Source organism: Ochotona curzoniae, unplaced genomic scaffold (assembly GCF_017591425.1).
Source record: "Ochotona curzoniae isolate NIBS_2020 unplaced genomic scaffold, NIBS_Ocur_1.0 contig_1482, whole genome shotgun sequence".
Taxonomy (NCBI): domain Eukaryota; kingdom Metazoa; phylum Chordata; class Mammalia; order Lagomorpha; family Ochotonidae; genus Ochotona; species Ochotona curzoniae.
This window is the reverse complement of record NW_024465100.1, coordinates 5698615-5711136: the sequence shown is the minus strand read 5'-3', so window position 1 is coordinate 5711136 and position 12522 is coordinate 5698615.

Below are 12522 nucleotides of genomic sequence, written 5' to 3'. Positions count from 1 at the left end.
TCTCCAAATAAATAATCATCTGAAAGTATTTTTTTCTTTTCCTGTAGATATTCTGCTTACTCTCTAGCTGTCAGCAGATAAGTTGTACATTCGAATTGATACAAACCAGATTGTTCAACTACTGATGAAATGTTGACAGCACCATGAAAACTTTACATATAAAACTTGCTTATAATTCCTAACAATGTACAGGCCTTGACCCATTTGCCTTCACTGAGGTTAGCCTAACACTGCCTTCAAAATATGGACAAAGCCCAACACACAGTTAACATCACAGTAAAATCCATTGAAAGTAGAACCCTCCCATTTTCATGATTTAGGGCCAAATTCAATGATCTGAGACATCTACATCCAAAATTCATAGAGGTTATAAAAAATACATATTTGGGGGGCGGTTCAACCTCATTTAACTCAGAGACCCAGAGCATGGCCTTTAAGGACTGACTGCGTGGAAAACATTGCAAGATGGCTAACTGTCGAGACCATCTTCCGCTGACCATGTGGGAAGCTGGTTCATGTTTGTTGAGCTAATATTGTGCTTGTCATTTCAGAAGAAGGTCTGGCTACTGTGCTGCTCTTTTCAGATTAGTACTGCTGATTCTGCTGTTATAATGAGGGTAATTCAAAATGATTTTGGAAAATGGAATTTGAGGAAAAGCATAATTTGTTGAAAAAGATTTTTAGATTCATGTGTATAATGGGTATTCAAACAAGGTCACAGAAAATGCATGTATATAAAAAATAAAGCTATGCCTAGATTTCACTTTTTGACAACAAAATAAACTGATTTTCTAATTCTATCTTTCTATGAAACCTTTACATTTCCCTTGTAACCACAGACTTGCTGCAACAACCTTATGAGATAGGTTTTTGTTACATATTTTACAAATAAAAAACATGAAATATTTGTGTGACCAGGATCTTTTTTTTCTCCTGAAGCTAAGCAGCAAAGAAGTACCAGAGCTGTGTTTCACATCCAAACCAACATATCCTCCTGTACCCACGCTTATTCAATGTTACCCAGATTTACAGATGGCTGTATATAAGCACTGTAGGCCTAAGCACAGATCAGAGTTATATACACCAGAGGATCTGTCCAGGATGGAGCATCCACAGTAGTCCACACTACACTGTCCTACAGAGCGCTACTTATGCCCAGAGCTAAAAGAAATGCAATCTAAATGAACAAGAGTCACAACAAACTGAAAACAGTCCTTACATCATTCAACTCTCTTACTCATTACTGCCAGAGCTCAATATAAGTCCATCCTCAATTCTTTATGAAAGATTTAAGTTCCAGTAAGTTATCTATCGCATTAGATAATGTCTAGTCAGTTTTAGTCTTTCCATACATAACTTAGTTCTTATTTGCTTGATTTAGGTAAAACAAAATATTGTGGTATCCTTTACTGTCACTTTTTTTTTCCTGAATAAAAAAGATCAGTACAAGAAATGATCACACTGTCAACCCTGATGAGAAGACCGGAGCTTCAGCCAAAAGCACTAGGTTTATAACGTGAGCCTAAGAATATTAGAGGTGGAGACATTCTCTGACATCTGACAACTTGAGTATCTATGCATTTTTTGATATATAACTATCAAGAGGTTAGTTTTCTGGCCATTTAGTGTAAGATTATACCAAGCCCAGCTGAAGGAAAACCATCAATATGATAAACACAAAAGACAGATCCTGGAAAACAGTCAAGTTCAGTCAAGTTCACTCTTCGCAGAAGCTGTTACCTCTACTCAAAAACTTTAAAGTGAAAAATTTTCACCTCTGTTTACTTCTCCAACTAGTTATACTTAAAGCAAACCTTGCTATGATTGAAAGTGGAAACCTTTTTCACCTACTGACTAAAAACAGAAAATCATAATGTAAGTCCTAAACAGAAGTGATAGAAAATTGTTTCCAGCTAAAAATAAAAATCAACAAAAACACGGACACTATGGAAAACAGGAGCAAAAACTGAAGTCACCAAGAGGTTGTGGATTTAAAAAACATAAATTTTGAGATACTGAAGAACTAACCTGTGGCTATGATTTATCACATTTAACACTTTCATAAGTCATCTTGGAGGGCAAATTTTATCTGTCCTTAGCTAGCCTGACCCTGTGTATGATAATCACCTACAACAAATGTTACAGTGAATACTAAATATTTTGACATATGTATTGCTGTTGGAATTTTTCTGGTACATAGATACCATACCACACAATTATTATATAAATATCCCTACTTTTATTAAACTTCATAACTAGAATTTGGAAAGAGATCACATTTACAGGCTAAATTTTATGCCAGATGTTCACTTTTTACAAATATCAAGACAGGAGAAATTCTGGCCTTCAGAATTTTATTCATCTTTTGTTTCCATATGTTTATTTTAGATGATACACACTCTACAAATAATACAGCAATCAACAATATGTATAACTTTATCCCACATATCTTAGAAGTTTTCTGTCATTTTCACTGAAATTGCTTTCACTGCAACTTATTACGCATTTTTATCACAAGTAAACAATTATTTAGGAATGACATGGTCTTGCCAAGAAACGCTAACATGGAGGCAAAATAAAACTGATTTATCAGTCACTGCACTCAGATTATTTCAATGCCCCTTGCTATACAATTCAAGTTTGGTTTAAACAGTGATGTTCCAATTCAGCATGAAATAAAATAGCATCTTCTTAAATTACAGACTGCTAGGCAGGGTGCTTGAGACGGTGGCTGCCATGCCTTCACAGATGCTCAGTCTGAGCCCCAGCTCTAGCACCCTGCAAGGCACGCCTTGCATGGCAAACATGAGAACTGAGGGACTTGAGTCTCTGACACCCATGTTGGAGACCACAAGTGAGTTTCTGGTCCCTGGATTCCAGCTGTTTCAGGCACTCAGATATTGAACCAAAGGATGGACCAGTTATATCTTTATCCACCTTGCAAGGAAATATAATTAAGGTGCTTTGTTTTGTTTTAAAGATTTATTTATTTTTATTGGAAAGGCAGATATAAACAGAGGAAGAAAAGGGAAGATCTTCCATCCATTGATTCACTGTCCAAGTGAACGCAACAGCCAGTGCTGTGCCAATCCAAAGCCAGGAGCCAGGAACCTCTTCTGGGTGTCCCAAGGCTTTGGACCATCCTCGACTGCTTTCCCAGGCCACAAGCAGGGAGCTGGATGGGAAGTGGAGCTGCCGGGATTAGAACCAGCGCCCATAGGGAATCCCAGCACGTAAAAGGTGAGGACTTTAGCTGCTGGGCCATCATACCAGGTCCCGTCTTGTTTTCTGGTTGTTTTTTTTTTTTCATTCCAGTCCTCAGAAATCCTAATTCAATCAGTCTAAATGGGCCTACACATTTACATTTCTAATTGATTCTCAGGTAATACAAATCTGGGACCCTCCCTTTGTCAAAGTCTACTCTGGATGTGTATTCTGGAATTATTTGGGGCTATTTTTGAAGCACTCACGCCTATTTAGAGTCTAAACTCTCCTGAGGTGAGTCGGGAGTAGAGCTGGGGAAAGGCTGTCAAGGAGAGCAGGCACTGTGTTTGACTCGAGAAGTTGCCAACATTGCCAGCAAACTCACCCGCCTAGGTGGAAATGTTACTCACACTTTGTTTCAGAATGCCTTCCAGCAAGATTATTACAAACATACTGTCTCCCACTTGCTCTTGTTACACAACTTAATGCATCTTCTCGCCATAAGTATTGGCAGAAGGTCATTCTAACTCCTTAACAGTTATTCAAAATTGGACAATGAAAATGTCAAGTACATGGAAAATCCAGCTAAGCATATCATAAAATTATGAAGTGAAGCGAGTCCACTGTGGGTTTTGCCAAAAACAAGAAGAAATTCAAAAACGTGTTTTACTTCCACTTTAGCTGATGTTAACCAAAGGTTTTAAGTTTAACTTATATACCTTTGATAAGACTGTTCACACTTAAACTCAGTGTAGGAAAACGTGATCTCCCCAATGCTGAGCTATTATTTAGCACTACAGAAATTACAGGCACACTATCAGTATCACCCAAGTTCTTGATAGCCAATTGCCACAGTAACAGAGAAAATGTGTGGGTACCTCCAGAAAGCACAGACAGAGCAGACCTAGACGAGGAGCAGCGAGACAAAGTGAAGGCAGGAAGGTGAACAGAAGCCATCCCTGCGTAAGATTCACCGCAAACAGCAGGAAGTACCTACTTAAAGACGAGATAATCTGAAAACTCCTCAAATCAGCTTGGTTTTTTGCTACATTTTGTAAAGATAATTTACTGCTCCTTTTGTGAAAGACACATTCTTACAGCATTTGTCACAAGAGGGGAATAGTACTTCAGTCTGCCATCAACTAGAAACAATGAAACATTTATACAGTGTTTTTCCTTTTTACACATTTTTGTTAAGAATCAAAAGCACATCTAGCTGCTGGCATGAACTCATGATTTTAATGAAAACAATTTCAGTATTAGCAAATTTTTGTAAGTAGCCAAATGGTAAAAGCAGTAAACATGCTGAACATAAACGTAAGAGGTCTAATTGCCATTGCAAAAATACAGCATAGAAAACATGCGAGGGCGAAAAGATGCTCTATCATTTTTCCCCTCATAATAAGACCACAACAAACTCATTTGCCATTTTCTTACAGTGCTTTTGTTTGTGAAATGATCTATGATATTATGTTTTACTCCTGCAAAAATGAAAATTTTCGAATCAGCTAAATCAATGATTGAGATGGGGGAGTTGATGCAAGTGCACTTTAAGGCAATGGAAATACATCATCATTTCAGACACTTTCTCGACAGTTCAGTGGAAAACCTTCAACTATATTCTGCAGACCCCTCGAGGTTCCTGAGAATAGGCACGTTCTAGGGGAATGAGAAGTCAGCCGTGTCTTTGCTATGATACTAGGCGTTATCTGCCTTTTTCACTGTATTCACATGTTTGCTGACGGTATACAAACAAAAACAGGAAAGTCAACACCAAACAACAGTCATGGCAAAAACATAATTACAGTTCATCTTCAACTGAAAAATATGAATCTATTAAGATTCTCCTGGATGAAGCAAGTTTTAGAAATTTAAGATCTTAGTATTTTAGTCAGCAAGTCTGCAGACTGATGCAATGAGTAGTACAAGTGAAATACTTCTATAGGATGAAGTGAAACTGTTTTCTCAAGTAATAGCACATGCACAACATTTTGAATGAGAAACAGAACTTGCTCCTCTTTTTCATGGAATGCCACTTGTCCTTGAAAGAATGTCAGACAAATTATCATTATTTAGATTTGGTCGTTTGATTGCTAATTTCTTTAACAGGCAAGAATTGAACCAATTATTTCAAGGAAAATCTTTGACAGACTTGTTGCCAATAATAAATTCATGATCTTCATATCAAAAAAAAAATCAAATTTTACAAGTCTCAGGTTTTGTAACTTGACAATGCTATTCAAAGCACTGTTCCCCTTTCAAGTCAAACCTGATTCAGGTGGGATTCCTTATCGTTCAACCAAAACAACATGCTAGAAGAGGCTGAGTACACACAGGTATGAGAGAATCCGTCATTTCCCAGGGACATCAGACAACAGTGAGAATCATCAAAGGCATAAATAATACACATGGGTAGTTCTTTTACCTTTTATGCCAGTTAACGCTGAAAGATACACCACACACAAACAGAAGCTGGAGGAGTCCTCAACTTACAAGTTCACTGAGTTCCTGGAACAAAAGAATTTTCAATCATCACCCAGCCATCCTGTGAACACATTTTGACCATGAAACCACGTAAACATTACAGACTATACCCCATTTGGGGAACATCAGAAATGTACATTGTGATGAAAAGTGCCCATATCAGAGCATTCTAACATTTCAGACCTCTTCCTGAGTCTAACCCCAATCTTACACAATAAAAGTGCCTAATGCCACCCTTGCCTGGCAAGTGGGTTTGGAAATGAAGGAACTGCACATTTTTATTACAACATTTTAAGACAGAAAAATTTTCCTTGACAGGATGAAGAAATAATACAAAAAAAAAAGAAGGTTAAAAGAAAATCCTTTCCAGGGAACCCAAGAGTAAAAGCCAGTGTAAATGTACTTGACGTTGGGAAGACTGAAATGAGTACAAGAACAGAAGTTGCTTACACAAATGTTATCACATACATTGATTCCAGTGATGCTGTGATATCTGTGACAGATTTGAAAATGAATCTTAAGAATCAACAGATTTGGGTCCAGCACTGTAGCCTAGCACCTAAAGCCCTCACCTTGCACGTGCCAGGATCCCATATGGGCACTAGTTCTAATCCTGGCAGCCCTGCTTCCCATCCAGCTCCCTGTTTGTGGCCTAGGAAAGCAGTTGAGGACGGCCCAAAGCCTTGGGTTTCTGCACCTGCATGCGGGAAACCCAGAAGATGATCCTGGCTCCTGGTTTTGGATCATGTCAGCTCCGGCCATTGCAGCTATGTGGGGAGCGGACCAATGAAGGGAAGATCCTCCTCTCTGTCTCTCCTCTCTGTGTATCTGACTTCCCAATAAAAAATAAGTTTAAGAAAAAAACAAAGAATCAACAGATTCAGAAAGATACCTATGGTCTTGTACACCTGTGAGAGTTTATTTCTACTTTGATCTGAATGTGAATTAAGCATAAGGAAGAAGCAGAATGACCAGATGATTGTGTCGACAGCTTTTCAATCACACGGGCTGTGTCAGGCAGGAGACTCAAGTCCATCTCTCTCTCTCGCTTTCTCTTCTCTCTCTGTAGGTTTCTTTTGGTGTTTCTTTTTCTCTTTTCTCTATCCTTTCTCATCCTTCCTTCCCTCCATCCTTGCTTCCTTTCCTTCCTTCCTTCTTTTCTTCCTCCCTTCCTTTATTTCTTCCTTCCCTCCTTCCTTTCCTTCTCTCTCTCTTTGTTTATCTCTTTCTTTGTCCTCCTCCCTCCCCTCCTTCCCTTGTTCTACCAGACAACAAAGCAAGCTCCCATGCCCATGACAGCCAGGACTAGATCGGAGTGAAACTAAAAATCTGGAACTCATTCCAGATCTCCCAAGTGGGCAGCAGGGACTCAACTACTTCACTGCAGCTCCCAAGGTGCATAGCCTCAGGAAGCTGAAAGTGCAGGCAAAGCCAGCACGCAAACCCAGGGACTAAGAATCTGCACGATGCAGTTGCCATAACTACAGTCATGACCATATCTCTCTCTCTCACACACACACACACACACACACACACACACCCATGCAGTTATCTTAACAGACACAATATAACAGCAACAACGGTAAAGTAGAAGCCACAGGAGAACACACCACTGCTGCTTCCCAAATCTGAGGAAGCAGACAAAAGCGGTTATTAGAAGCTCAAAGAGCAGCCCCATTTGAATGGAGCCCACATCTCTGAGTAGCCACTAGAGGGCGCTGCCTCTGAGCCCGAGCCAGCTGGCCGAGGAAGCCTCCAGGCCAAAGCAAGAACTATTTCTAGGTACAGAATCCAAACACTGGTGGTCATGCTACCTTGGGTATTCCAAGTAAATTCAAAAGCAGGAAAATAAGTCGGGTATCATGTTTAGGAATACACACACACACACACATACCCATACATGGATAGTATACATATTATACTATACTCCAGGAAAACTGACCAGAGCTGGAGGTGGTGATAGTAGAAAAATAATTATGATGTAATTGTTTTTTTTTTTTTTTATTTATTTATTTTATTGTTCCTTACACTGTATTATGTAGTACAGTTTTATAGGCGCTGGGGATCCCCCCCACCCCTCCCATACCCCTCCCCCCATGGTGGATTCCTCCACCTTGTTGCATAACCATAGTTCAAGTTCAGTTGAGATTCATTACTTGCAAACACATGCCTAGCATAAAGTTCAGCGTCTTATTGTCCAGATAAGTTCAGTGGCCTCTTGGGGAGACCTTCTATGGTCTGAAGATAGGTCTAACAGAGTAAAGATCCGGTCAGTTAAAAGCCCCAACAAGGCCTCAGTATCAATATACAACATTATGGAATTAATTGACATAGTAATGGGTAGACAATATGTTAAAAATAATGCAAGTTCCATTCTTCGAAACATCTGGGTTGAGACAGTATCAATGACAGGTTCAAAAAATAACCAACAATCAAACAAAAAATTACAGGTTAAATCAAGGCAAACATGTGGTATCTAATCTTTTGGGATTCACTCATTTCCCTTAGCATTATAGTTTCCAGTTGTGCCCATTTAGCCACAAAGAACTGCATTTTGTTTTTTTTAATAGCTGAGTAGTATTCCATGGAGTAGATGAACCAAAGCTTTCTTATCCAATCTTCTGCTGATGGGCATTTCGGTTGCTTCCATGTTTTTGCAATTACTGATTGTGCTGCAATGAACATAGGGATGCATGTTGGTTTGTCGTAAAACAGGTGTTTTGGATATATTCCTAGGAGTGCTATTGCTGGGTCATATGGTATGCAGATTTTGAGTTGTTTGAGTGTTCTCCAGACTGATTTCCATAAAGGCTGTACCAATTTGCAGCTCCACCAGCAGTGGAGTAGGGTTCCCTTTTCCCCGCATCCTCGCCAGCAAGCGTCGTTGGTGTTCTTGTTTATGTGGGCCAATCTTACTGGTGTTAGGTGGTACCTCATCGATGTTTTAATTTGGATTTCCCTTATTGCTAGGGAGCTGGAACATTTTTTCATATGTTTGTTTGCCATTTGGACTTGTTCCTTTGTGAAATGTTTGCCCATTTCCCGTGCCCATTTCTTGAGTGGTTTGTTTGTTTTGGTTTTTTGGTTGTTTTGAAGTTCTTTGTATATCCTGGAAATTAGCCCCCTATCGCCTATATCGTGTGCAAAGATCTTCTCCCACTCTGTGGGTTGCTTTTTTACTTTGTTGATTGTTTCCCTTGCTGTACAGAAGCTTCTTAGTTTGATGAGGTCCCATTTGTTTATTCTGTTCTCAACTGCTATTGCTTTTGGTGTCCTTCTTAGAAAGTCGGAACCTACTCCTAGGTCTTGCAGGGTATTTCCTACATTTTCCTGCAAGAGTTTGAAGGTTTCTGGATGTAGGTTTAGGTCTTTTATCCATGTAGATTGGATCTTAGTGTATGGTGATAGATGTGGGTCTATCTTTTTGTTTCTACAGGCTATCAGCCAGTTGTCCCAACAACATTTACTAAAGAGTCCTTCCCACTTGCTTGAGTTGTCATTGGTCTTTTTGTCAAAGATTAATTGTCTGTATTTGTGTGGGTTCCCTTTTGGTGCTTCTATTCTATTCCATTGATCTTCCTTTCTGTCTTTGTGCCAGTACCAGGCTGTTTTGATAACCACTGCTCTATAGTATGTCCAGAGGTCCGGGATTGTGATTCCCCCTGCTAACTTCTTATTTTTCAGGATGGTTCTAGCTATTCGTGGTTTTTTGTGTTTCCAGATGAACTCTTGAATCATTGTATCCAGTTCCGTGAAGAATGTTTTGGGCAATTTGATTGGAATTGCGTTGAAAATGTATATTGCTTGTGGTAGTATAGACATTTTAATGATATTGATTTTGCCTATCCAGGAGTCAAGCTTTCACTATATGCAGATGACATAATCCTGTACATAGAAAAACCAGGAGACTCAATACAGAAACTGCTAGAACTTATACGAGAGTTTGGCAGAGTGGCGGGGTACAAAATTAATGAACGAAAATCAACAGCCATAGTGTACGCAAATAACACCAAGATGGAAGAAGATCTAACCAACAGGATACCATTCAAAATAGCAGAGAGAAGTATGAAGTATTTGGGAATAAATTTAACCAAAAGCGTAGGAGACCTATTCGAAGAAAACTACAAACTATTTAAAAAGGAAATTGAACAAAACCTCAAAAGATGGAATTATGATGTAATTGTTAGAAACTTAAAAATAAATGGATGACTATCGATCAGCCAAATTTTGAATAATTAAGATGACAAGAAGATAAAAACTCTGTTGTGATGTTAAAAATAATATAGACTACAGAGGAGGACATGGTAACAAGAATGAAAGCAAATGTATGCCACTTACCTACCAAAGTCATTTACTGAAAGTTATCTAACCCAGAAAAACCACAACCACAAAGAAAAATAAGTCTGTGAGTACTGTAAAATTTATAATGACATTGATATTCAAAGAAAAAGGGAATAAGCTATAGAAAGTGATTTTGTTAATACACGATAAAACATTTCTTCTGTCACCTTTCATATCAAGATAGTATTTTTCTATTCAGAAACTGGTGAATAATCATATTGTAAAAGCAAGATACAGTGAAATAAGACATAGAGAATGTCCAAAACTCCCCTTCTCTGGGCCCACCTGAATTTCTTAGCGAAGGATTTAAGCAAAGCATACACGGTGACCACAGACACTGTCTCTGGAACCTTTTTCTCATTTGTTCTGAGACATGGGGTAAGAAGGGGCTGAGGGGAGAGAGGGGTGGGGAGAGAGGGAGATTGGGAAGAGAGACATTAGAAAAAATCAGATCTGCAGGCTCGTACCCGCAGACAGCCAGCATATCCCATAGCTCAGGAATGAAGCCAGCAAGCAAGCACAAACTGGATTCAGGTTTGACAAGTGGAGTTCCAGAAAATCAATCTTTGGGGCATCACCATTCCCCCCAAAATCTTCATCAGCAGGAAACTGAATTCAGGAGGCAGAGACAGGCATGAAAGCCAGATACAACAATAGGGAACATATCATAACTGGTCTCTTCACCACTAGGTCCAATGCCTGCATCTAAAATCTTACAGAGACTGGAAAGAATGTAAGTAGTACAAATCAAACAAGTAATTTCCTGATGACCTAGGAGCGGAAGGGGTCCTGGGAACCATTTGGTGTGGATGTTCATACTTACAAATCTTTAGATAAGCAAGCCTCAAAAAGAAAAATGTTTTCCCCAATTTGTGGCACCTAACACACAGAGTCAAAAAAAAAAAATGTATTATGGGGCCTGGTGCAATAGTGTCCGGTGGTGAAAGTCCTTGCCTTGCACACGCCGGGATCCCACATAGTCGCCGGTTCTAATCCCAGCAGCCCTGCTTCCCATCCAGCTCCCTGCTTGTGGCCTGGGAAAGCAGTTGAGGACAGCCCAAATCCTTGGGACCCTGCACCCACGAGGGAGATCCAGAAGAAGCTCCTGGCTCCTGGCTTTGGATTGGCTCAGCTCCAGCCGTTGCAGTTACTTGGAGAGTGAACCATTGGACGGAAGATCTTCCTCTCTGTCTCTCCTCCTCTGTGTATATCCGCCTTTCCAACCATAAATAAATAAAACTTTAAAAAGAAACAAAAAATGTAATATGTAGGAGCCAAATTGAGATTTGATTATTGTATACAGCGCTTGTCTACACTCTTGAGACATAGTGGGTTTTTCCTTTTAAAAAAAAGTGTTATTTATTGCGTTCTTTGCCTAATGGAGTGGTAAGTCTGTGATTGTGAGGTAAATTTCTAGTATGCCAGTATGCCACTGTAAAATATTTTTTAAAAAGAAATTAAAAAGGAAGGAGGAGACTGGATGGGGAATTTAGGCATCAGGAAGGCCAGGGTGGTATCATTATGTTCCGACCTTTGTACTTTAAAATTTTTTATGAAATTGGTTCACCTTATATAAATAAAATAATTTAAAATATTTTTTAAAAATTATGATGCCCATATATATTCCAAAGAAAATGTCATTTAGAAAAAACTGAACTTTTAAACAAGTTTACTAGACAATGGCTAGAGAAATGTCAGAAATGCATCAAAATTTAAAAGCCTTAACTGGGACTGGTGCTGAGGTATACAGTAGGTTAGACTTCTGCCTGTGGTGTCCACACCTCATATGGGTGCCAGTTCAAGTCCTGGTTACTCCACTTTTGATCCAATCCCTGTTAATGCACTGGAAAATAGTAGCAAAAGATGACGCAGGTCCTTCTGCCCCATGCCCAGAGGAAGCTCTTGGCTCCTTATTTCAGACTGGCCTAGCTCCAGCCAATGTGGCCATTTGGGAAGTGAACCAGCAAATACAAGATATCTCTTGATCTCTACTTCTCTCTCTGTAAATCTGCCTTTCAAATAAAATGGAATCTTCAATTTAAAAAAAATACTGTATTTTAAAACATAAATTTCTGACATTTAGTTTGTAATGAAGGAATGCCAATCATCACCTACTTTTTCAATCACTAAACCAGTGGAAACATACTAACAGATTAATAACCCAGAAGAAGCTCAGTACACGTGCTTCTAAACAGTGATTTCAAGGAAGGCAGAGAGACAGGCTTCCTAAATCTACAAATGACACCACTCTGGGAAGGACAGCAAATACGCTATATCAGAATTCATAAAGATATTTCAGTAATGGAATACTGTGATGAAATCAAGATATGCAATTTATCATGCATGCATATAAAACTATGCTTTTGCTATCTTAATTATGTATCCCAGAAGGGTAGGGTGCAAAGCTTGGAAATATTTGCTCTGAATTAAGACCGAATTTATTTGAATTATTTGAATTGTGTCAGGTAATAGCTCAAGTGCTTGGATCCCTGC